This window comes from Eumetopias jubatus, unplaced genomic scaffold (genome assembly GCF_037043125.1).
Source record: "Eumetopias jubatus isolate StellerSeaLion01/CBP00866 unplaced genomic scaffold, mEumJub1_p1.0 scaffold_7, whole genome shotgun sequence".
NCBI classification, from domain to species: Eukaryota; Metazoa; Chordata; class Mammalia; order Carnivora; family Otariidae; genus Eumetopias; species Eumetopias jubatus.
Genome location: NW_028274813.1, coordinates 53,349,315 through 53,375,257, shown reverse-complemented (window position 1 = coordinate 53,375,257; position 25,943 = coordinate 53,349,315). Strand labels below are relative to the sequence as shown.

The 25,943-nt window shown below is 34.2% G+C and overlaps 1 pseudogene; it reads right to left on the bottom strand.

Moving 5' to 3' along the window:
* Nucleotides 1-25,353, bottom strand: part of LOC114205885 (14-3-3 protein zeta/delta-like) — a 45,806-nt pseudogene extending 20,453 nt beyond the window's left edge.
* Nucleotides 25,354-25,943: the final 590 nt, after the last annotated feature.

Below are 25,943 nucleotides of genomic sequence, written 5' to 3'. Positions count from 1 at the left end.
CCCACATGTTTTCCTCCAAATGTTGTTATCTTACTGGGTACCTTCATTGGAAATCAAATGGAAATAAAGTAGATCATTTCTGTGCTATGACCTTTAAGAACCAGGAATTGCCTCCAGAATGGCCTTAGATGATGAAATTAGACGATGGTAGGGTTTTTGTCAGTCTGGGTCACTAAATGACTATTTGGGAGCAGAATGCCCTCTTGAACCCACTCATCATAAAAATAAATGAACATCTATATAAGCCAAAAATAAAATATTATGTTAACCTAGTGAAATTTGGGGACTTATTTGTTGCAACAGGGTGGAATGACAGGAGAGATATAAGAATTTGTATCCTGGATATATTTTAAAGGTAGAGCCTAAGATGTGAAGAATGAGGGAGAAAAAGATATTAAGGAGGATTCTAAGCTTCAGTCCTGAGAAATTTCTGGAGTGAATTTGCCATCTACTGCATTAGAGAACACTGTGAGAGGTACAAGCCTGAGTGGTGGGCATATAAAGAGCTCAGTTTTAGACATGTTAAGTTTATAATGCATATTATATATTTAAGTTGAGGGAATAAGTAAGGCAGATGGCTATGTGAAGCTGGAGGTCAGGGAAGAGATCTCTGTTGAAAGTATTAATCTGGGAGTCAGCAGCTCATATTTAAAATTCTGAGTCTTGAGAATCCCAAGGAAGTGAGCTTAAATAGAAAAGAGAAGAAGTCCAGGTAGTAAGCCCCAAATAATCTCACGATTAGAGGTCAAGGAGATGAGAAGGAATCAGCAAAGGGCAGTGAGAAGGAAAAGCCAGAGAATTAATGGGAAAACCACATATCTTGGAAGCCAAGTGAAGAAAGAGACTCGAGGAAAAGCATAATCAACTATGGCGAATGTTGCTGAAATTTCAAGAAATATCACAGCAAAGAAGTGACTGCTGAATTTAATAATGTTTATTGATAATCCTGATACAAGAAGCTTGATGAGAGAAAAGAGAAAAAAATTAGGAGTATACAACAGTCTTTTTGTTTTGCTATGAAAGAAAGACAGAAATAGGGCAATAGTTAGAAGCATAAGGGAGCTAAGGAGGGTGATTTTAAGATGAAAAAAATAACAGTGTGCTTATACGAGGAGGGGAATAATTATTTTCCTCAGTAGAGGAAATAATAATTATTAATGTCCTGTGGATTTGTAATTAATAAAACATGTAAAATAATGTATAAATACATTTATAACATATTGAAATGATATATTTAAAATATATTGAAGAGATACTTGCATGTAGCATATTTAATTGCTAATAAGAAGGGTTCCGTTCAGAGAAATAAGCTGAAAATAAAGGAGAGAAAGGGTGTATTTGATAGCTTAGTTTCTGAAAAGGCAAGAGAGTATGTAATTCACATGATGGAAAGAGATATAATTTACCCAGGTTAACAGGAGAGAGGGAGGAAAGGATAGATGACATCAAATTAATGGGTGGGGAGGATTGGGAAATGAAGTAGGCAATGTCTAGTGGCTTCCATTTTCCCCCTGAAGCAAGACACAAAATCATCAACCAAGAGTAATGTGGGAAGGAAAGAGTGAGAGACTTAAAGCACAGAAAGTTTGAAATCCTATTTGGGTCAGAAGGAAAGTAAGCTAACTCACAGTTGGTTAAGGCCTTGGTTGAGGCTGAAGTTAGAGAAAGACCATTTGTGTTATACTTCAGCTCTGGCTCTGTTGTAAGAAGACAGAATTGGATCTACTCAGGGATAGTGAAATGTACCTTTTAAGATTGTAATGTGATCAAAAGCATAGTATCCAGCATATCATGAGTACTCTATAAATATTATTTCACTTTCTCTCCTATCTTGTCTTGTCTTTTCCCTCTATAAAGTGAGTTCTTAAATTCCCCACTCACTAGACGACTGTTAGGACTTTAGTCTACTGAAAATATTTAAAAAGACTTTTAGGTCTATGTTTATTTGTCTTCTCCTTTTCCCAACTTGCTTTGCCTCTCCTGCTCTCCCACCAAACACCTTGCCCTAACACACAGGACTGTGTGTGTTAAATTTATTGACTGGAATTTTTAGTTAATTACTCTAGATTTCAAAAGTAGTTAATAATATTAGACACGAGGTGACTATAAACTTTAATTGCCTTACTTCACTGGCAGCTGAATATTTTGGTTTTTGAGGATATAATCATCAATAGAAATCATTTGTTAAAATGAAGGTATGTGGGATTAGTTATGTATCCCTTAGCAAGCTTCTGACGTGATGAGCAAAGATATATAACAATACATTTGATACTTACTTTTGATACAACTCTAGACTGCAAACATCAATACTTTTTGAACTCTGAACCTATTGTTTATAACTTTTTAACTACTGTAATTTTAAACCCTAAGAGGTTTTACAATAAACGAAAGAAAAAGAGAAGAGCTTTATGTTATGAGCTTCTACATCAGTGACAATTGCAAAACTGCTCAGAAGCCTGGATGAAATGAAGCCAAGACCAGATACGGTCCAAAAGCCAGAATTTCCCTACCTTTTATGAAATCGGCAGTAGTTTAGGGAAACCAAATAAGAGAAACAAAGAGAGAGAGACAGAGAGAGAGGAGATATTTCTTATTTTCACTTTGAGAATTTCTCTAAAGAAGCTAACACCTTTCACAATGAAACAACATAGAAAATAAAACAATTATAATACCACAGATATGTTGCTCTATCAAAATACCAGTGAACACAAGCTCAGAATCCAGAGAAAAGCAAATGTGAAAATGTACTGTATGTCAAAGAATCAGGTTTTGTTTTGTTTTGTTTTGACCTAATTTTATGCAAAATGAAAATGAAGACTTTTGGACATGGAGAAGTTAATAGTAAAACAGTTGTTAGAAGGGAGTTTAGCAGCAGGTTAAAATTTTTTTGAGAAATAATCCTTGAGTAGGTAAAGATAGAGAGAAAAGGCCAATGCTCTTGCCCTAAGCCGTTTGTCTATTTTAGAGAGACACAGTAACAAGGACCTAAAGAGAAAACTCTAAGCAAAATGTGTCCATTCACTCATTCAACCAATAATTTTACTGAGTACCAGTAACTATATGCCAAGTGCTCTTCTAGACTAGGGGAACTAAAGATGAACAAAAAAGGCCCCAATTCTTATAAGATTTACATTTTAATTGAAGAAAGGTGTAATAAATGGCAAACACATTAAGATTGTTTCAGATAATAAGCTTTCATTAAAATAAGATGATGTGACACAGAATATCTAGGAGGGTAACAAATTACCAGAAAATTTAGCTACTTAAAAAAAAACACGTATGTATTTTCTCACAAATACTGTAGGTCAGGAATCTGGACCCAGATTAGCTAGGTTCTCCAGCTCAAGGTCTCTCACTAGGCTGCCATCACAGTGTCCACCAACTCAGCTGATTTGGCTTTATCCAAGCCTGCCAAAGAGGGAGGCGTGAGCAAGAGAGGGAAAGACAGAAGTCAGTCTTTTATAGCCTTATCTCAGAAATGGCATCTGACACTTTTGTCATACTCTATTTCATTTGAAGCAAGTTACTAGGGGCAGGCCCCACACAAGTGGAGAGAATTCCAGAAATCGGGAATCTGTCCCTGGGAACCCTTTTAGAACCAGCCTACCCCACAGGGAATCAGAAGGCAGGAAAGGACATGAAGTTGTGATATCAGAAAGAGAAATGAAGCCCCTGAATAACACCAGGATGAATCCAGATTTAGCTAATCTCCTTTACCTAAGAAAGAAACTTCTGCATGGGAAACAAAGATAATCCAAAGAGAGAATATACTGCTCAACTTTCACAAACCTTACACAGGTTTGTTATAGTACTGACACCCATTTTTGCTCAATATTTATTCAACATTAATTATTTGTAGAATGAAAACATATTTATCTTTTCCATCCCTTTCAATTCCAATTCCTATTCTCTTATCTGACCTATGTGCTCTCCTATAAAAACACAAAAACAGCAAAAACATTTTTTATTAAATTTAGTTCTAGTTGGGACAAAGTAGTTTAACTCCAAGGCTACACTTGGTCTAGCCATATTTTAGTCAGAAGGCAAGTAAATCATTTAGGATTCTATTACATCAAAAGACTTGAATATACTAAATTCTAGATCAGCTTTGGGCAGATGATTTAACCTCACTGAGCCTCAGTTTCCTAATATACAAAATAGGAACATAAAAATAGTAACAATATTATTTCTTACTTCAAAGGACAGATGAGGATTAATGATGTATGTGTTAGCATTTTGTAACCTATAAAATACTGTGCATCTTTAGAAAGTTTAATTTAAAAAGTAGTTAATACAAAGAAATTGGAAAGTGATAAGCTTAGGAAATTATACAAGATTTTTAACATCACCACTCATTTCTCTCCTACGCAGAAAAATGAGAACATGCTGACCCGGTTTTCTTCGATTTGCAAAACTCTTAAATTTTAAGTAAATGCTTTATATCTTTAAATCATTGTTTATACCATGCAGTGCCCCAATATCAAAACTCTGAAAATTCTTAGAAGGTGTCTTTGTTTACTAAACAACAGTAAAGAGTCACAAAAGAGTTAACATGGGAATGAAAGCAAAGGAGAATATCATATGTATTGGAAAAAAGAACTATATTAAAATGAGCTCATTTTTATCAGAAGAAAATGGTTCTTATTTTAAAACAGATGCCTGTCCTTTTACAATTACAGAAGCTGAAATATAACTGTAATCTACAACCATAAGGTAAGATTTCCATCTTTATGTGACATGAAAAATGTGCCAAGCCAAGACTTTTCCATAAACAAAATTGCTTTCTTCAACTCATACTTTAATGCAAGATATCAATCATATGGTGGATTTTATTACTCAGAATTTAGCTTTGTTTTTTGACAGATTGCTTGCAGTCAGCTTGAAGTACAATTGTATATCATCCTTATTATATACACATCTAAATTTGTGGACCCTTTTTTATTTTAAAAAGAGTATTATAAATGGGAAGAAATACCTGGTGAGGTAGAATTAGTTTGACATCAACCATTTTAACTCAATGGTGTAGTTTTGATAACGTGTCATTATTTTATCAACAGTAGGTCTGAGGTGGCAGGCTTTCTATAAGACACCAGGGGATAACAATGTCTCACAGCTATATGAACCACCCCTCTATTTTGACTTTTTTTTTCTACTTTTCCACATGCCTCTATTTATCAAACCATTCTCATTTTGAATAAAAAGGCAACATTGATATCAATAAATGCACTGATTAGACAATACATACAGAGGATACATATTCATACATGGCAGCAAGACCATGAAAAGTATAATTTCTTTTTGGTAAAAACCAATCTGCTGTGGCCCAAATGGAGAAATAAAAGTAGTAGGAATAAAAACTACACTTGTGCTCCCTGTGGTCAGGAGTAGAAAAAGTAGTCTCAATGTGAAGCGAGCTACAATGACCTGTGTCATTCACAGCCTACCATGAATTTAGTATTCCTTGGGCACACACATAAAGAACAGCAATGCATATTAAAATGAAGATGTAGAGCCTTGAAATGAAGAGTTCACAGCTAAAGTTGCCATAAAATTTGCAGTCTATTTCCAGATAGAAAAAGTGTAGAGAATTTCTAGTGCTGTCCTTTACAGGGCCAAATTGGTGATGATATTTGCTAAAGTCTTGGCAGATATGCAAGCCTACTGAATTCCAGCTGCCTATGAATAAGTAGAATACTTTAAAAACCCTTTAACCTATCTGTGATGAAAAATGCATGCTGATTTAAACTTCCTTAGAACTTTAAATTAACCACTGCAGCACATTCGGCTCCACAGCCCACTAGTCTTCAAACCACCAAATGCTAAGAAGAAAATAAGCTATGTGGTTCTTAAAAAAAAAAAAAAAAAAAAAAAAATTTAAAAAAAGAAAAACCTTAACCTGGCCCACTTATGAGGCTTTCCTTCTTCTCAGCAAAATACTTAATTTTCAGGGCTGCTTTAGCTGTCATACTGCTGGGTGTGATTTTTGTTATTGAAAATAAAGGATAAAAGCCTGATCCCAGTGCAATCAAATTTAACTTGGGATCAGTGACTAAGAACCACATTTGAATGCTTAGAAGTGCAGATACTTTCAGATAACTCATCTCTATGTAATCCCTACTTAAACATGCTTATACAGATGAGTCTCATTTCCATGGTTTTACTTTAATATTCTTTTAACAACTCTAAAATGAAATAAAAGAGCTGCTAAACACACTTCATTATTGTTTTGAAAAGCCTGGTTTAAACACTTGTTTTGTGAGATATCACGGGCTCAGTGTCTGCATGATCAAGTACTCAGCTTTTCTTGAGGCTGAAACCTATCAAGCTTAGTTTTCAGGCATGTAGAAATTTGGCTCTAAAGGATAGGTCCAGACTCCCTAAGATGCCTTTCCCTGTTCTAAGAAAGAGCCGAAAATGTGGGTAAGAAATACATTCCTTCTGGTAATTTCACACTCCTTTAAAATCCTGATCTTTGTGAGAAATTAGTACATAGTGTATTAGTATAGTGGCCACAAGAGAAGTTTTCCACAAAGATGAGCTTCTATCCCCAAGTTCCTTCTTAGAAAATCATTCACATTAACTCTTCTTAGTAACGTGTCATCATATTCAATTTAACCAGGGCATTGTGTTCATTTGCCAATGTTTGGAAGTATCACATGATCTCATAAGGGTTACCTGAGGTAACAGATGCTCTAGGAATTACTGAAGTTAGAATCAGTATCTGTCACATACAAAGTGCTTAATAAACATGAGGCATTGACTATGCCTTTGCTAACCATAGTGACTAGATTAACATATATAATATATAAATCCATTTTCTCAAACTAGTTTTTGGGAAAATTATAAATAATGCTGTTAGTAGCATATCTATATGTCAATGTGTTAAACACTGTATTAAGATTTTTACACATATTATTTTAGCAGATGTATAAAGGATCTAAACCATACCCAGCATGCAGAAGGAACTCAATAGTGATACTTATCATCATCTGCCTACATCACGCATTGCACGATGTAAACTGATCTGCTTAGAACTACTCAGCTCCACTGTGAGTCAGTTGCATCCTGCATTACATAAAGGCAAGCTATGGTGAAGTCCCACACTATGTAAGCTAAGTATACCTACTAATAGTACATGTAATTTGATTTAACCTATAACGCTGTGTTGGGTTTAAGTCTATCAATAGGACATGCTTGTAGAGATACAACAGAATTATAATAGCAGGTATTAGTGCTATTACTCCCATTTTCTGGATGAGGAAACTGAAGCCAGGAGAGTTCAAGTTACTTGCCCAAGATCAAGCAAATAATAAGAGGTAAAATAAAGTATTGAACTAACACTGACTAACACCTCAACCCTAGAACTTAACTACCCTACTATACTGCTTCCTATTGTTTGAAGCAGTGGTATAATTTGAAGGACAAAGGCAAGTTTCCAGCCCTTGGAATAAGTCTCAAAGATTTCATTATTTTTTAATTAACTTTAGGGAACATTAACATCTTCTTAATCTTTGGGCGCCTGGGTGGCTCAGTTGGTTAAGCGACTGCCTTCGGCTCAGGTCATGACCCAGGAGTCCCGGGATCGAGTCCCGCATCGGGCTCCCTGCTCGGCAGGGAGTCTGCTTCTCCCTCTGACCCTTCCTCCTCTCATGTGCTCTCTGTCCATTCTCACTCTCTCCAATAAATAAATAAAATCTTTAAAAAAAAAAAAAAACATCTTCTTAATCTTTGACAATTTCCTATCTGAAGGCAAATCTTAACGAAAAATATTGTTGGAAGAGTATGAAGGTAGGAAAATGCTATTTCTCCCTATTTCCTACCAGGCCCATAATAAACATCAATAATAAATTCCACCATATTTCCACTGAGCCTAAATGTTGCCTTAGAATTCATGTTAAGATCATGCTCCAGGTAACTCCTCAAACAGTGAGATCTAGCACATAAACAAAATATTTTCTCATCTTGGCCTTCAGCTCTCTTATTTCTGTTAATAGACTGGGAGGCGTTATTGACATTTATCCAGCTAAGTTTTGTTGTAGGTCCACTGTTACCCATGCACTGTGCTAAATATTGGGACTACAACAATAGCAAGTGTAACATTTGCCCTGAAGAAACTCACAGGCCATCAGGAAAATAGAAAGGAAAAAAGTAAGAATCAACCGTTACTTTACTGCCAAAATCATACAGAAGAAACAAGATGTACATATGTAAAGATGAGGGAACCTAATCAGAGTGTAGGTAGCTATAGGGAACAGTTCCAAGGGAAGGCAATATATTTGAACAAATCTTCAAAAAATTAAGAGTCAGTCAAATACAGGCCATGAGGGATAGGTCATCCTAGGCAGAGAATATAGCATATATTTGCTTAAGAATGTATGACAATATGTAAGGCTGGAAAAATTAACAAAGCCAAATTATGAAGGCTTTGTTTGATTTGCTGTAGTCTGGTTTTTATCCTGAAAGAGTTAGGGAGATATTTAAGCATTCCAAACAGGCATATGACAGAATTACTTTTACATTTTATAAAGTTCCCTGGCTGTGCTATGGTAGATCCATTGGAAGGGAGCAACATTTGAGAAGAGGACTTTCCTGGGGCTAGAACTGTAATAGCCCAAGTGAAAAATTATGAAAACATGAACTAAAGTAATAACAGTAAAAATGGAGAGCAAATGGCTCTGTAGAAAAATACTGAAGAAGTAGAATTTATAGGACTTTAAGATTAATTAGAGGTGGTAGAACATGGGAATAGGAAAAATCTATGAGGAAGCCTAATCTCTAGTTTGGGCAAATTGATGTAAAATGATTGCATTTAATGAAAGAAGGAACATAAGACCAGGCAGGGTTTTGAGTGGAAAATAATTAACTTGTTTTGGGATAATTTAAGTTTGACATTGTAATAGTGCTTCTATATCAAGTCACACACTCTGCAGTTCAAAATAAAGATATGAATGAAGTGTAGGAGATATACATGGTATCTAAGTGACACTTAAAAATGGGCACAGATTAACACATCCAAGGACAGTATGTAAGAGCCAATTAAAGTTCCTGTTTTAGATTTGGGGAGACAAAGTAACATAGTGGTTATAAGAGTAAGCAGTGGAGCCAGACTGCCCAGGTTCAAACAGTGGTTCCAGTACTTATGTGTGTAATCTTGAAAAAACTGTTTAATCTCTAAATGCCTACGTGTCCTTATAAGTAAGATGTGGACATAATACTACCTATTTCATGAGGTTACTTTGAAATGTTAATTCCTGTAAAGGCTTAGAACATTGTCATATGGTAAGAACATAATAAATGTTAGCTATTATAAAATTGAAAATGATCATTAATGATGAGACCAAGAAAATACAGCTTTTCCCTACTCTTAAGACCTTTAAGTACAGAATAAAAACACAAAAACACCTATAAAATAAATAATAATAATAATGGTAGGAGAGCTAGTATCAAAAGAATGTTATGGCTTCAGCTGACCAGTGAGTGCTGGGATGGATGGAGTTGTTGGTAACTAGGTGGCAACAAGACTGTACCTTAAGTGGGACATGGCAATCAGTGGCACCAAGAAGATGTACCTGTGTGGATGCCCTAGACAGTTGTTAGTAAAGACAAATACTCCCTGATGAACAATTTTGTTTAAGGCCAGCCCTGCCCATAAGCTTCATTTCCCATGTGGTACAAAAGACAACCCAAGATAAAAATAATCTCAAAAAGCATGATGACTTAAATATAGAGAGGTTATCCTGTGGAAGGGGGAATTGACATTTTTTTTATTATGGTTCACGTAGATCAAACCAAGGATACTGGGTAGAAGTCCTATGGAGACACACAAGAGAGAAAAATCTAAAATCAAACCTTTCCCTAAATAAGAGTGAGCAGTCTTAAAAGGTAATAAATAAATGCCCTTTCACAGTAGGTATTCTAGAAAAGCTCAGGCTGTGCTTGTCATGAAGTTTATAGAAATGATCCCAACACCAACTTCCTGCTATTCTGTGATAAGGACAATACCTGAAACACTCTATGTTTCTAATATGCATGGAAGAGATGGAGTTACTAAGGAATACCATTATCTCCTAGTATCATAACTAACTAGTATCAACACTAACTAGTATCATTACTAATTAGTGTCATTATTAATTTTTCCTCTTTTTTTGCAACTTCAATGTTAAATAGAGTCTCTCCCTGGTTCTCATAAGAAACCCTGTGAAAAGGGCCTATCCTTTCTCAGAACAGATGAAATCCCTTCTGACATTTTTAGCAAGTCCAGCAGGTTGGAGTGACTTGCTCTACTCTGATTTTTACTACATTCTGGAAAAGTTCTCTACTCAGGCCAGTGGCCAGTTTTATGCTCATTCTTGCTCATCTTATACCAGCTACAGGGAGGAGTAGGATTTGCTCTTGCTGTTTTGAATCTTGTAGCTTCGATTCCTTCTGTGTCACACAACATTAAGAGTACTCCAGTTAAAGACAAGTCTAAGCCACGGCTAAGATTTTTACATGATTACCACTATTCAAAGAAACTGCTCCTCTCCCCCTAAAAAGTACCTAATTAATCAACTACAGAAATGATCTCCATATAATATCATGCTAAAGATTTAATTAAAAGAATATCTATGCAAGGGTTTTGCAGTAAGATGATGAAGTGTTTCTTCCACTTGTTTAGTGCACACTGTTCTCTGCCATGTATATCAATTAGGTAACTAAGAAGGTATATAGCTACCTCCACTATAAAGCCCTTTCTTTAAGCAAGGCAGTTCCCACTACCTGTCCAATGAGATACTATTTTATTATTGTCCCCTACTGAAATTAGATGCTTCTGCACAAAACTCAATCTTCATCACCCTTTGATTACCACGGGGGTTGGCAGTGGTCCAAGTCATTCAAAATCCTGTAAGTTTAGAAAGATGCTCAAGTATGAAAATATTACATCAAATGTACTTGATAAATTCCACTTTGATAAGTAAGAAAGAATAGCTTAGATCATACATCATAGTGATAATATGGCAACATGGTATTAGCAGTGCATTCTAAAGTTTTACTAACTGATCCACAGTTGACACCATCATTCGCAGTAAGACTAGATATGGCTTATAATTATAGAATATATAATGCTGGGCTTTTTCAGAACAGCCAACTTCTGTTTTATGAACCGAATTCATAAAGCTTACATATGGGATACACATTCTCTATTATGTCTTAAATGTGTCCTATGTCAACGAGAGAATATGTCTTTCTTACCATTCTACGGCCTTTCATTCCTCAACTAACTAGCTTATGATATGTTCTTTTCATCTCTCCCTCTTCTCCCCCAACCCCTCTTTCTCATCTGGTTTGGTTAATACACACCAAAGATCTCACCAGCTTGCCCATCTTCAAACAACATAACTACTGACACAAAGGGCCCATAGTAATTGCTTAAATTAGAAGTCCTGCCTATAGGCTAATGTTGGAGCTCTAACCTCAGCCACAGATATTTTTATTCGCAAACAACCTGACACCCTATTTACAACATACACCCAAATCAGTCCTTTTGATTTAAATTTATTTGTGACAGAATTCCTGTCAGCATCCGTTGGGACAAAATCTTAGACTCTTAGAAACTTAGATTTGGCCACCCTCAATTGGAGATTTGGTTGGGCAAGTTGGGTGCTGCCTTCCATCCCTCTGACTTCCAGGTTGCTTTTCCCAATGGGAGATATCAGCAGAAAATCCAGAGATTAGGAAGGAAGTGATGTTAGATATTTGTCCCCCTGTCCCACTGGCATTCTCTTTGCCGGTTGCTGTGGGTTGTTGTGTCGCTCTGCCAGAGGCTACAGCTCCAGTCAGGAGGCCTTCTTAATTTTTTTGTGTTCTGGTAACTTCTCTCTTCCTTTACTCCATTTTTCTTTCTTCTTCTGCTGGCCCTACAGAACTGGTCTGTCCCTAGTTGATTTCCTAAATCCTGCCCTTGCCTTTGTAAATAGTCCACGTCTTGAACTCTCTCCAAATCCCCCTTTGCTCCTACTGAACCCTGACTGATACAATATTCTTAGCCAATTTTCCATTCTGTGTTTTCTCTTTCCAATTTGTAGAAATTATTTTCATACTCTGGTTATCAACTTTTTGTCAGTTGTATATATTACTAATGTTTAATCTGCAGCTTGCTTTGAACCCTATTTATGGTATTTTGTGGTACAGATATATATAAATATAAAACTTAAGGTTGTAAAATATATTATTTCTCCTTTGTCCTTTCTGTAAGAAATTCTTCTCTACCTCAACTTTATGAAGATTTTCCTATAATTCTTTTTAGAGATATAGACTTGCTTTTATAAGTAGATCTTCAATTTATTTTTACTTTTTTGATCTTCAATTTATTTTTATGAAAAAATAAAATATAAATTAAATTCAGTAGTTTATGGGTACCTGGGTGGCTCAGTCAGTTAAGCAACCAACTCTTGATTTTGGCTCATGTCATGATCTCAGCATCGTGAGATCGAGCCCCGTGTAGGCCTCCGTGCTGGGCATAGAGCTTATTTAAGATTCTCTCTCTCCCTCTCCCTCTGCCCCTTCTCTCCCACAGGCATGCATCCACATGCACACATTCTCACTCTCTCTCTCTCTAAAAAAAAATAAATTAAATATTTTAGTTTGTTTTCCCACCGTTTGATCAATTGTTTTAGTGCCATCTATCGAATAAACCATCCATTTCCAGGTTGCTAAAACCTGCCTTTTCTATAGTTATTATTTATCCCCCCCTTTTTGGGGGGTCCTTAATCAGTCTTACCTGTTTTTCCTATTGATTGCAATAGAAACAGTGTGGCTCATATTGATCGTACGATATGTTTTAAAAATGAGAAGAAAGTAAAGATAGGAAAGGCCCAATAAATTAGTAAAAATAATAAATGAAAAACAGGAAAGAGAGAGTGAGGGACAGAAGAGAGAGAGAGAGAAAGAAAGAAAGAAAGAGAGATCAAGGCCTTAGAAGTCTCCATGAGATCAGATTCAGTGAACACAGCAGGCAAAGAAAACTCTGCTTCTAACAATTTCAAAAGACAGCAATTCTAAAAGACAAAATCCATTGTATGTTTGTGGGGCTGGGTTGTTAAAATAGTATGAAGGTGAAGTTTGGTGGAGATGAAGAAAGCAGGAAAGTTAAGGCAAAAGTATAAATATCCACATCCTGATGTTGACATCACTTAAGAAAATATCAGAAATGAGCCAGCTCTTTATCCTATCATAGAGAACACATATGAACTCTAATCCATGCCAATTTTCTAATTAATAAATGTGAAAAAGATATATATTTTCAATAACAGATTCATTAAAATCCACTAATATCTTCAAATATTTTTCCAGATTTTAAAATGAGAGAATGGGTACCCCCCAAAGTTTTTAAAACATCTAGTAACAATGAATTAAAAAATAAAATTTCATATGTAAAATTAAATAGCATTCATCAAGTACCTATCTGTTTCATTTATTATGTGATATGCTTTACATTGGTTAGCTCATTCAATACTGTAGGCCAAGGAATCAAATCCAAAACTGATCTAACACTAAAACATGTCTAATAGTTTCCTGACATACCTACTTTCATCTGTAATAAAAATTTTACAGAATAAAGTTTAATACAATGTTTTGATAAAGAGAAACTTGAGTTACTAAAACATATTTCCATATTGCCTTACAAACTTATTTTACTCAGTAGCACATCAAAATGAGTTGTAGCATTACCAAACATATTTACAGTGAAGTTTTTTCATACTAAACCTCTGCTGAACTTTTCTGTAATTAGTTAAAAATCTCATCAGGAGATAACCTTTACTTTGACACAGCATCTTTCAAAATATATTCTTGAAACTCTGTTTGTTATATATTTTAATATCAAGTAAGAAAAACTAAAACATGTCTAATAGTTTCCTGACACACCTACTTTCATCTGTAATAAAAATTTTACAGAATAAAGTTTAATACAATGTTTTGATAAAGAGAAACTTGAGTTACTAAAACATATTTCCATATTGCCTTACAAACTTATTTTACTCAGTAGCACATCAAAATGAGTTGTAGCATTACCAAACATATTTACAGTGAAGTTTTTTCATACTAAACCTCTGCTGAACTTTTCTGTAATTAGTTAAAAATCTCATCAGGAGATAACCTTTACTTTGACACAGCATCTTTCAAAATATATTCTTGAAACTCTGTTTGTTATATATTTTAATATCAAGTAAGAAAAGCTTATAATAGAAATAAAAGTGTTGAATTAATTAGTCAACAGTGACTTTTTAATCTAATTATTTAATAGATTAAATAATTCTATTTAATTAGACATTTATCCAAAGTGAGATTTTAATTCTTTTCATCCCCTTGGCTTGATGCCACACTTTATTTGTTTAAGGAGAACTCTATCCTCTGCGAAGTTTATGAATAAGTAAAAATTCTGGGATTTAGATATATTCATTCTGAGAATAGTTGGCAGTGACAGTAACTATCCAGATTCTGTATAATTTGGGTAGAATTTTTTTAAATACTACTTAATCGTTTTCTAAAATACATTTTAAGAGGATAAAGTATCAGACCTAAATTATATCAGTTAGTTGCTCTTTTAAATAGATGTTTGGTAAGTTTAAATAGATAAATTTGGAGCATTTTTCTATGAGTCAGCCTAATTTAGGGCATAAATTCATCTCCAAAAAATATGATGGAATTCTATTGACTTGATTTTAAATAACTAAATAACTGTCACATACATGATGAAATTGTAACTAATTATGCAAACAATAATTGACTGAAAATTAGAAAGACTTTGTTCATAAATATTGTTGTTTGCTGTTAGCTATTTAATCTCACAGCAATTAATACCATTTGGTTAATAACTTGCATATTTTACTTAAGCATTTAAGGGTTTCCCAAGTGACTTTCCCCCTGAATATTTATGTTTCAGGAAGTATTTCCCCAAGATATTTTAGATGGTTGGATTCCAAATTAATTTTCATTTTTAATCAGTTTCTGCTTATAAATTTTGACTTTACTATATGCATTTATATTATTTCCCTATCTTCAATGGTTTGGGAACATAACATAAAATCAAGAGCTGTTGCAAATTCAATTAATTCTTTTAAGCTTGTTATAGATACGAAATAAAAGTAGGGATGACTCATTATTTAGAGTTAATCCTCTACTTAATTCCTGTCAAATCAATATGCTGTAACTACTTTTCTGTTTTAGTTTTACAATCTGACATTTTAGTCTGTGCAGAAGTGTGTTAGTTTACTAGAGATGTTCTAACTAATTTTCACAACTTGATGACCTAAAAAAAAAAAAAAAAAAGCCAGAAGTCCAAAATCAATGCTGGCAGGATTGACTGCTTCCTGAAGTTCTGAGCAAGAATCTGTTCATAATTCTTTCTTAGCTTCCAGCTAGTGGACACATCACTCCAGTCTCTGCCTCCATCTTCACATGGTTTTATCCCATGTCTCACATAAAGATGTTTCTTTGGACTTAGGGGCCACCTGGGTGATTCAGGATGCCTTCATCTTAGGACATTTCATTCATTCATTCATCCATTCATTCATTCATATAAATTTCCAAACCATAGTTTATTGTTTCAAAATTATACAGAATTAGCCTACCTTACCCATCTTTCCTTATGTTAGTGTCTCTTCACAGTATTCTATTTAATGGACTTGTCCAATACATAGTTCTTACTTCTTTTTTACTCTCTTTTAAGAACCTTTAATTTAATTATACCTGCAAAGACGCTTTCTCTAAATTCACAGTCATAGGTACTGAGGGTTAGGATTAGGGCATATCTTTGGGGAGACCACAAATCAACCCACTATAATATGCAACATGTTTCATTACAGATTGTTCTAACCTGATTATTTGAATGAAATATCTGAGACTAAACACATTACTATGCAGTATATAACTGTTTTTACTAGGGTTCATTCCTCTATTAACTATATATGAATCACTAACCAAATCAACTTGCCCTACGTGATCTTTCCACAGTCACACTCAAAATTTTCAGATATTTTTGAGTAACATTTTAACTAGTTGATCACCACAAAATCATTTTCTGATTACTTTAAAGTATTAATTGTGATCAAAATAGCCACGCCAGAAGTAATATCCTCTTGAAAAGCAGAGATCATGACCACATTCCTGTTCTTTTTCACAAATCAATAAAATATTAATCTAACACTTCCACTGTTCTCAGTGATCACATTTATCCCTATGCAGAGTTGAATTATCATCCAACTTTCTATTCAATAAATACATTTTGACATTGATTCATTTCATTAGCTATTTCCTGATTTCTGGATATAGAATTAGGAACTTTTTTTGCTTCAATCACTCATTCACAGGAATAATCAATATATCCCTATTATAGAACAATCAAAGAGCTGAAGAAATAACTAATGAAAAAAAATCTGTAAATGACATTAAATAACAAATGAACATAGCTTGAAAGTTAAATGCTTGGGAAAAACTGAGTTATGTTTTATATGCTCTCTAAAAACAACAAATCCCTTAAGCTTAAAATGTAATTCTTAGTATTCCCAAGGATATAGTGATATTAAAGTCAAAGTAGAGGACTTTGGAGAAGTGCTAACTCATAGATCTAAGAAACCATACAACTAAAAGAAGGCATGAGGAAAATAAACTTACTGCTCTACATGTAAAACATACTTATTTGGCAATTTTACAGGCAGATGGACATGGATGTGAATCCATCTTTCCTGCTTAATTTTTTTTCTAATTATTGTTCATATTCTATTCACTGCTTTCCATCTTTAGAATAACAACAACAAAAAAAGAATTTAAAAGTAAAGCATTCAACAAGCCAATTAATTTACCCACATAAAACTAGGAAAATCACCTCCCAGAATTGGTACAAGGATTACATGAGTTCACACCTCTTATGTTCTTAGAACACCAACTGGCACATAATAAACACTATGTGTGTTTGTATTGATATGATGATGATTAAAAAGACTAGAAAATGTTGAGAACCATTAGGAAGTCCTTGGATTCCCTTACTGAAATGTACATTAACAGGTATTTTTTTCACTTTGCCTTTTTTTTTTCTTTTTTAGAGAAAGAGAGAGCATGCGAGAGGAGAAGTGGGTGCAGGGGAAAGGCAAAAGGAGAGAGAGAGAGAGAACCTTAAGCAGGCTCAACCCCCAGCTCAGAGCCAGACACAGAGCTCTATCTCACAACCCTGAAATCATGACCTGAGCAGAAATCAAGAGTTGGACGCTTAACCAACTGAGCCACCCAGGTGCCCATTTCGTCTCCTAAAGTCCCTAGAGAAGTTCTTTTTGCATTGTCTATTACAGTTTGTGTTTGAACATAACTAAATAATAGTCCAGGAGAAAACTCCAGGGAGATTTTTATAAAGTTAAGTGCTTCTGTTATTTAACAGAACAGACTTAATGCAATTAGTTTAAAATGATAAATATGAACACAGTCGTGTGTTTATGGCTCTTAAGGCAGATCTAATTTCTTGAAATGAAATATATACTTAAAAATAGAATTGGTTCAGCTATACATTAAAATGAAACAGCATAGTGCCTCTGGCTCTCTGAACTCTAATCATCTTGGCTTCTATGAAAGGAAAATTGAATTTCTTATCTAAATATTAGATATTCCTTGCCAACTAACTGAAAGTCAAAATTCTTTTCTAGATAAAACTTTAAATTATCAGGTATGATCCTGGGTTAATGACTCAAAGGACCACTATAAATTATATATTAAAATAACTTTCAGATGATCTCAGTTATTTTTAAAAGTGTGATTGTGAAAATCTATATTTTTTAAAATCAATAAATGGTTTGAAAGCTTTGTCTAATTTAGAATGGACTGCTTTTCAGTGTCTAGCTGAGATTCACCAATTTTTTACAGTGATGAGATTATTTAATATTGAGTAATTATTAAATCTTAGATAATTGTTAGGATTTTATAATTTTCAATATCCCATACATGTATATTTCCAGATGTGGAAATAAATGAAGACTACCCAAATGAGAACAAGCAAAGACTATTTATTCAGACATTACTACCGCAATGGAGTCAGCCACCATCACTTGAATTTGGCAGAGATTCAAAGGCCATCAGGGAAATGTAAAAGTTTTCAAGCAGAAAAAAGGGAAGGTTTCAGGTATGCCCTGATTAAAAGATGTTGGTGTGAGGAATCTAAAGAAGGGTTAACTAGAAGTGGGGAACTTTATGGGATTGGTTAGGGAAGCATATTTGGTTTTCTCTAGCAGTCCTATTTTTAAAGCAAGAAAAAAATTAGGAAGCCCTGCACTTATTGATCAAGTTCTGCCATTTGGAGCTGATTACTACAAAAGGTTGTGGGTCAGAGTTCTATTTTCATTTATGGCCTGGAAATTGTCAATTTGTATATTCAGTTCCTTACAGATTTATATGTATTTCATTACAAAATTATTTCTACTGTAAGATCCAATGTTAATCTGTAGTAAAAGCTGTTATTTGATTTATTAAAACCCTGATATTTATTTATATCTCATCTATAAATTAAAATGCAAAATAAGGTATGAATTTTCTCTTAAAGTAGAATAAAATCTTCAAATATAACTCAGAGATCTTTCTCTAATATTTCATAAAATAAAAAGCCAAAGTTGCTAATTAATCAACAACTATTTAAATATTTAAAACATGGTTTAGAAAGTCATCATCCAAAATGTCATGACACCAGCTTTATTGCCCAAAGTCATTCCGCATTTCACTCACCTCCTGTTGCTCACTCGCATGCTTGGGAAAGACTCTTCATATTCCACTCTGATTCCAGATTAGTGTAATGCCCCTGATAAAATCACTGTCCCACTGGATCCTGGACATCTCCAACTGCTGCTGCTACTATCAACATTTTGGTTTCAGCAGAAAAGTCATGTGTATCTTAAGCTCTAAACATTCTACTGGCTTAATCTTTCAATATTTATTTCTTAAAGATATTCTAGCATATTCACATGTTCATCTCCTCACCAATGAATAAGACAATTTTTAGATCATCTATGAACAGTACTTATTTTTGTTAAAATAACTAAAATTTCAAAGCATTATAAATCAATAAATACAGCCAAAGCAAAGGATGGTGAAAAATATATATTAAAACCATAGGTTTTAATATATATTAAAACCATAGCACTATGTGCTATGGTGAGGGCTGTGAATTGTGTAAAACTGATGAATCACAGACCTGTACCTCTGAAACAAATAATACATTATATGTTAAAAAAAAAAGAAGAGGAAGATAGCAAGAAGGGAAAAATGAAGAGGGGGAAATCAAAGCAAAGGATGGTGAAAAATATATATTAAAACCATAGGTTTTAATATATATTAAAACCATAGCACTATGTGCTATGGTGAGGGCTGTGAATTGTGTAAAACTGATGAATCACAGACCTGTACCTCTGAAACAAATAATACATTATATGTTAAAAAAAAAAAAGAAGAAGAAGATAGCAAGAAGGGAAAAATGAAGAGGGGGAAATCAAAGGGGCAGACGAACCATGAGAGACTATGGACTCTGAGAAACAAACTGCGGGTTCTAGAGGGGAGGGGTTTGGGGGGATGGGTTAGCCTGGTGATGGGTATTAAAGAGGGTACGTATTGAATGGAGCACTGGGTGTTATACGCAAACAATGAATCATGGAACAAAAAACTAATGATGTAATGTATGGTGATTAACATAACATAATAAGATTAAAAAAAAAGCATACCCCCAAAGCGGGGGGAAAACTTGATGAAAGTACCTTCTAAGTACCTTCTAAACTAATGTGGACATCCAAAAACATAAAATGTATTTCTTAACATTAAAATTAAACTGAAAAATAAAGTAAAAGAAAAACTGAGAGTTAATGTTTCTATTTTTTCTCCATGTATAAAACTTCTGTTCCACTTACATCAACTTGATACACATTATTATTTATGCTTGGATGTTCATAAAAATTTCATAAGATATTAAACAAAACTAGCCACTATCTTGTTATTTCCCTGTTAACTATTTTTATAGTACGTGCATGTTTAATAAGTTTTTTAAATATCACAAAAGCAAAAAACCTTAAAAAAGTTAAGTACTTTTTTATTGTCTTTTACTTTTTTACTTCTCTATTTGATATATATGAAAAAATGAATATCAAGATTTCACTTTAACTGCATCTTATAAGTCTATGCTTACTTTGCTTAAAATATTTAAACAAAAATAAAATGAGTATTACAAAAATAATGAACAAAAACAATGGGTAATTTTACAAATAATGGAATGTGAAAAATTTCTGCCCTCCTCTAGACTAAATGGTTTACAACTTTGTCCAAAGGAACACTTCTACAACTATAGTCAAAGATTTGCATATTGAGATTGTGTATTCCACAGGTAGCTCATGGTTCAAAATGTAATATCCACGGGGTATCTACTTCTACTATAGTCTTAGAAGTACTCCAAACCTTAGAGTACCCACAATAACTATAACTGTGATAGAAACCAGTTATCTCCGCTATCCCATACCAGGACAAATCAATCTGTAATCAGTTTTCTTTGCTTAGACATAGAAGGAGTTTTAACACAGACCACTGTAAAGCCACCATGTAGCAAAAACATTAATAAAATTTCCACATCCCCACATGGACCACTTGAAGATGACAACTCTCAACAAAGTGGGTATAGAAGGAACATACCTCAAAATAATAAAGGCCATATATGACATGGCCACAGCTAACATCATACTTAACTGTGAGAAGCTGAAAGCTTGCTCTTTAAGATCAGGAATAAGACAAGGATGTCCATTCTGATTCAACACAGTATTGGAAGTCCTAGCCAGAGCAATTAGGAAAAGAAAAAAGAAAAAAAAAAGGCATCCAAATTGGAAAGGAAGAAATAAAACTGTCACTATTTGCAGATAACATATTACATATAGAAAACCGTAATGACCCCACAAAAACACTTTTAGAATAAATTTAGTAAAGTTGCAAGATACAAAATCAATACACAAAAATCTGTCATATTTCTGCACTTAATAACAAAGCATCAGAAAAGGAAATTAAGAAAACAATCCCATTTACAATTGTGTTCAAAAGAATAAAATACCTAGGAATAAACTTAACCAAGGAAGTGAAAAACTTATACACTGAAAACTATGACGCTCTGATAAAAATTGAAGACACAAAAAAATGCAAAAGTATTCTGTACTCATGAATTGGAAGAATTAATATTGTTAAAATGTCCACATTACCTAAAATAATCAATGCAATTTTAAGAAAATTCCAATGGCATTTTTCATAGAAACAGAATAAACAGCCCTAAAATTTGTATGGAACCACAAAAGATCCCAAATGGCCAAAGCAGTCTTGAGAAAGAACAAAACAGGAGGGATTATAATCTCTGATTTCAAACTATATTACAAAACTATGGTAATCAAAACAGTAATATATTGATATAAACACACACACAGATCAATGGAAGTGAATACAGAGCTCAGAAATAAACCCACACATACGTGGCAACTGATTTATGACAAAGGAGCCAAGAACATACAATGAGAAAAGGACAGTCTCTTCAACAAACAGTGCTGGGAAACTGGACAGCAATAGGCAAAAGAATGAAACTGGACCACTTTCTTACACCATACACAAAAATTAATTCAAAATGGATTAAAGACTTGAACATAGGCCTGCCTGACACCATGAAACTAGAAGAAAACATAGGTAGTACCCTCCTTGATATCAATCCTGGTGATGATTTTTGTATATGACGCCAAAAGTAAAGGCAACAAAAGCAAAAATAAACAAGTGGAACTAAATAAAGCCTAACAGCCTCTCCACAGCAAAGCAAACCATCAATAAAATGAAAAAACAATCTATCAAATGGGAGAAAATACTTGCAAATCATATATATGATAAAGGTTAATATCCAAAATATACAGAGAATTCATACAACTCAATAGCAAACAAAATTGGCAGAGGATCTGAATAGACATTTTTCTAAAGATGATATAGAGATAGCGAAAAGATGCTCAACATCACTAACCATCAGAGAAATGTAAATAAAAACCAAAATGAGATATCACCTTACATTTGTTAGAATGACCATTATCAAAAAGACAAAAAGTAACAAGTGTTGGTGAGCATATGGAGAAACGGGAACCCATGTGTATTGTTGGTGGGAATATAAACTGGTGCAGCCACTATGGAAAAAAGTATGGAGGTTTTTCAAAAAATAAAAAACAGAACCATATGATGCAGAAATTCAACTTTTGGGTATTTATCTGAAGGAAATGAAAACACTAAAGTGAAAAGTATATGCACCTCTGTGTTTGTTGTAGCATTATTTACAATAGCCAAAACATATAAGCAACCTAAGTGTCCACTGATGGATAAATGGATAAAGAAAATATGATACATATACATGAATGGAATATTATTCAGCCATAAAAAAGAATAAAATCTTGCCATTTGTGACAACATGGATGAACTTTAAAGGCATTATGTTAGGCGAAGTAAGTCCAACAAAGAAAGACAAATACCATATGATCTCACTTATATGTACAATCTAAAAGCAAAAAAACAAACTCAAAGATAGAACAGATTGCTGGCTGTCAGAGGCAGGGGGTGAGGGATGGGTGAAATGGGTAAAGGGGGTCAAAATTTATAAACTTCCATTTATAAAATAAATAAGTAATGGAATGGAATGTACAGCATGGTGACTATCATTGTTAATACTGTATTGTATATTTGGGACACCTGGGTGGCTCAGTCAGTTAAGTGTCTGCTTTTAGCTCAGGTCATGATCCCAGGGTCCTGGGATCAAGCCCTGCATTGGACTCCCTGCTCAGTGGGGAGCCTGCTTCCTCCTCTCCTTCTCCCTCTGCCCCTCCCCTCACTCATGGTTGCACACTCTCTCTCACACTCTCAAATAAATATTTAAAAAATACTGTGTTGTATGTTTGAAAGTTGCTAAAAGTAAATCTTTAAAGTTCTCATCACAAGAAAAAAAATTATAACTATATGTGGTAATGAATGATAGACCTATTATAATCATTTCATTGTATTAAATTATACACCTAATATAATAAAACTAAACAATCTAGTTAACAATAGCCAAACAAAATGATAAAATATCTAGGAAAAGTAATAAAAGTTAAGCAACCCTATATGAAAAAACAGCAAAACCTTATTAAAGCAAGATGAAATATCTTGATAAAACAAAAGCAGAATCAATGGAGAAACAAATCAAGTCTAAATGTGAAAAAAAGAAATGAAAATAGGTAATCTCTAAATGTTAACTGGTTCTATTTTCCTAATATTAAACACAAAAACCATACAGGGAAAAATAGAAATTCAAATAGAAGTAACATATACATGTCATAGTTTGTGCATAACACCCAGTGCTCCATGCGGAACATGCCCTCTTTAACACCCATCACCAGGCTAACCCATCCCCCCACCCTCCTCCCCTCTAGAACCCTGTTTGTTTTTCAGAGTCCATCATCTCTCATGGTTCGTCTCCCCCTCCGATTTCCCCCCCTTCATTCTTCTCCTCTTGCTATCTTCTCCTTTTTTTTTTCTTAACATATGTTGCATTATTTGTTTCAGAGGTACAGATCTGTGATTCAACAGTCTTGCACAATTCACAGCACTCACCATAGCACATACCCTCCCCAACGTTTATCACCCAGCCGCCCCATCCCTCCCACCACCCCCCACTCCAGCAACCCTCAGTTTGTTTCCTGAGATTAAGAATTCCTCATATCAGTGAGGTCATGGAACATTACATCAAAAACTAATGATGTAATGTATGGTGATTAGCACAATAAATTTTTTTTAAAAAGTTCTAAAAAAACATACACGTCATAAATTGTAAACAAAAAACTACTTATAGGGCATTATGGATAACAAATGATCCACTGTGTGAATTTCAGAATAAAATAGACTAAAGTTGGGAGTCTGGTTAATTTTCCCCTCCTTTTTTTTTTAATTTTGTTATGTTAGTCACCATACAGTACATCATTAGTTTTTGATGTAGTGTTCCCTGATAATTTTCCCCTCCTTCTCCTGCATTGTCTTCTTGTGGATCCTATGTCCACATGCCAAGCTGCTTCTCAGCCAGTGCATTATTACCAAGTTGCCCTTGTATGACTCTCTACTTAATATATTAAGTTCAACAATGGCTTCATCAAAAGCTGCCTCAGTAGTTTAAGCATCCATCTATAGATAAATGGATAAAGAAAATGTGGCGTATACACACACACACACACACACACACACACACACACACACACACACACACGGAATACTATTCAGCCATAAAAAAGTAGAGAAATCCTGCCATTTGTGACACCATGTATAGATCTTTAGGGCATCATACTAAATAAAATAAGTCAGACATAAAAAGAAAAATACTGTATGATCTCATGTATATGTGAAATCTAAATCAACCAAACTTATAGAAATAGAATCAGATTTGTGGTTGCCAGAGGTAGGGGTGGGGGGGCATGGGAGAATTGGGTAAAGCTGATCAAAATCTACAGACTTCCAGTTATAAGATAAATAAGTTTTGTGGGTATAATGTATAATATAATGACTATAATTAATATCATACACTTGAACGTTACTAAGAGAATAAATCTTAAATGTTCTCATCACAAGGGAAAAATATTCTAACTATGTGAGATGTTAATTAAACTTCTTATGATAATCATTTTGCAATATATACATAAATTAAATCATTCTGTACACCTTAAACTTACACAATATTATATGTTAGTTATATTTCAATTAAACTGGAAAAGAAAGCTATCTTTGCAAAAGAACAGTCTTTGTCCCGGAAGTTGAGAATTGCACAATAAAACACAGAGAAATGAGAGCCCAGACCCAATACCGTAGGATGTTTTGGTTGTATTTCCTTTTTCTGATTTAAACAGCTTCTTGGTGTGCTTGTTGTGATAGATCCATAGTCTCTTTCTGGTCACCACAACAGCAACCTGAGCCAAATATCATTAGTAATCTTCTTACATTTTCAAGCAGAAGACTTTGCTCTGTGCTTGTGAAGCAACTTTTCCAAAGAGACAGTACACCATCGCAGACACCTCTGAGATCGCTTTCTGTATTCTCAAGCCATCTGCTGTTTTTCTTAGCACCTCACATCATTAGCTCAATACTTGAGATGAACCTCCAAGATGACCTATGGGCTCCTATGACATTTTTATAAGCAACTGAGAGAAGATTCCTCTCCTTATTGGATAATACAGCTCCTTGTTCCATTACAGACTTCGTGCAGGCTGCAATGTCAATGTATTACTCAATTTACTTGGCCAGTTTGGCATTCTGCACCAGCATATTTTTATCCATGGCTGGATGTTCTGTGTCAGAAGTGGCTGGCAGTGGATGGAAAAGGATTTTGCAGTTTCTGAGCCATGGTAGTGGCAAGGCTGAAACCTGGATGTCATGGCTCAGAGGTTCTGTGTTTATATTTTCAATTTGTGACAATGTGTATAAGAAAGTACTATGAAAGAAATATTACTTGTATTATTTCCTCATCCCTAAATTCATTACAGCAGCTTCTTTTACCTTGTGAAAGAAAGTTCTAAACTGAGTCTATGAGCTCCTGCAGAAATTTTAGCTCAGGAAATAATGAATGGTTATTCTTTCACCAACACCTTTTCTCCCGTCTTTTACAGAGTGAGAGCAAGTCTTTGGGAGCAAGTCTTACTTATTCGGGTGCTTGGGGGGTTTTCACCACCTTGGGTCTCTCTACATTCTTCTAAATCATTATTAGCACAAATACTGTATTTGAATAGAAAACATCTTCTTCTCCAACTCTATTTTCTTTTTAAAACATCCTTGATATTTTCATAGTTACAATCAAGTTGGATATAATAAAACAAAAGTTGTATATAATCAGCATTGCATATAATTAATTATATCTCTTAATTATTAAA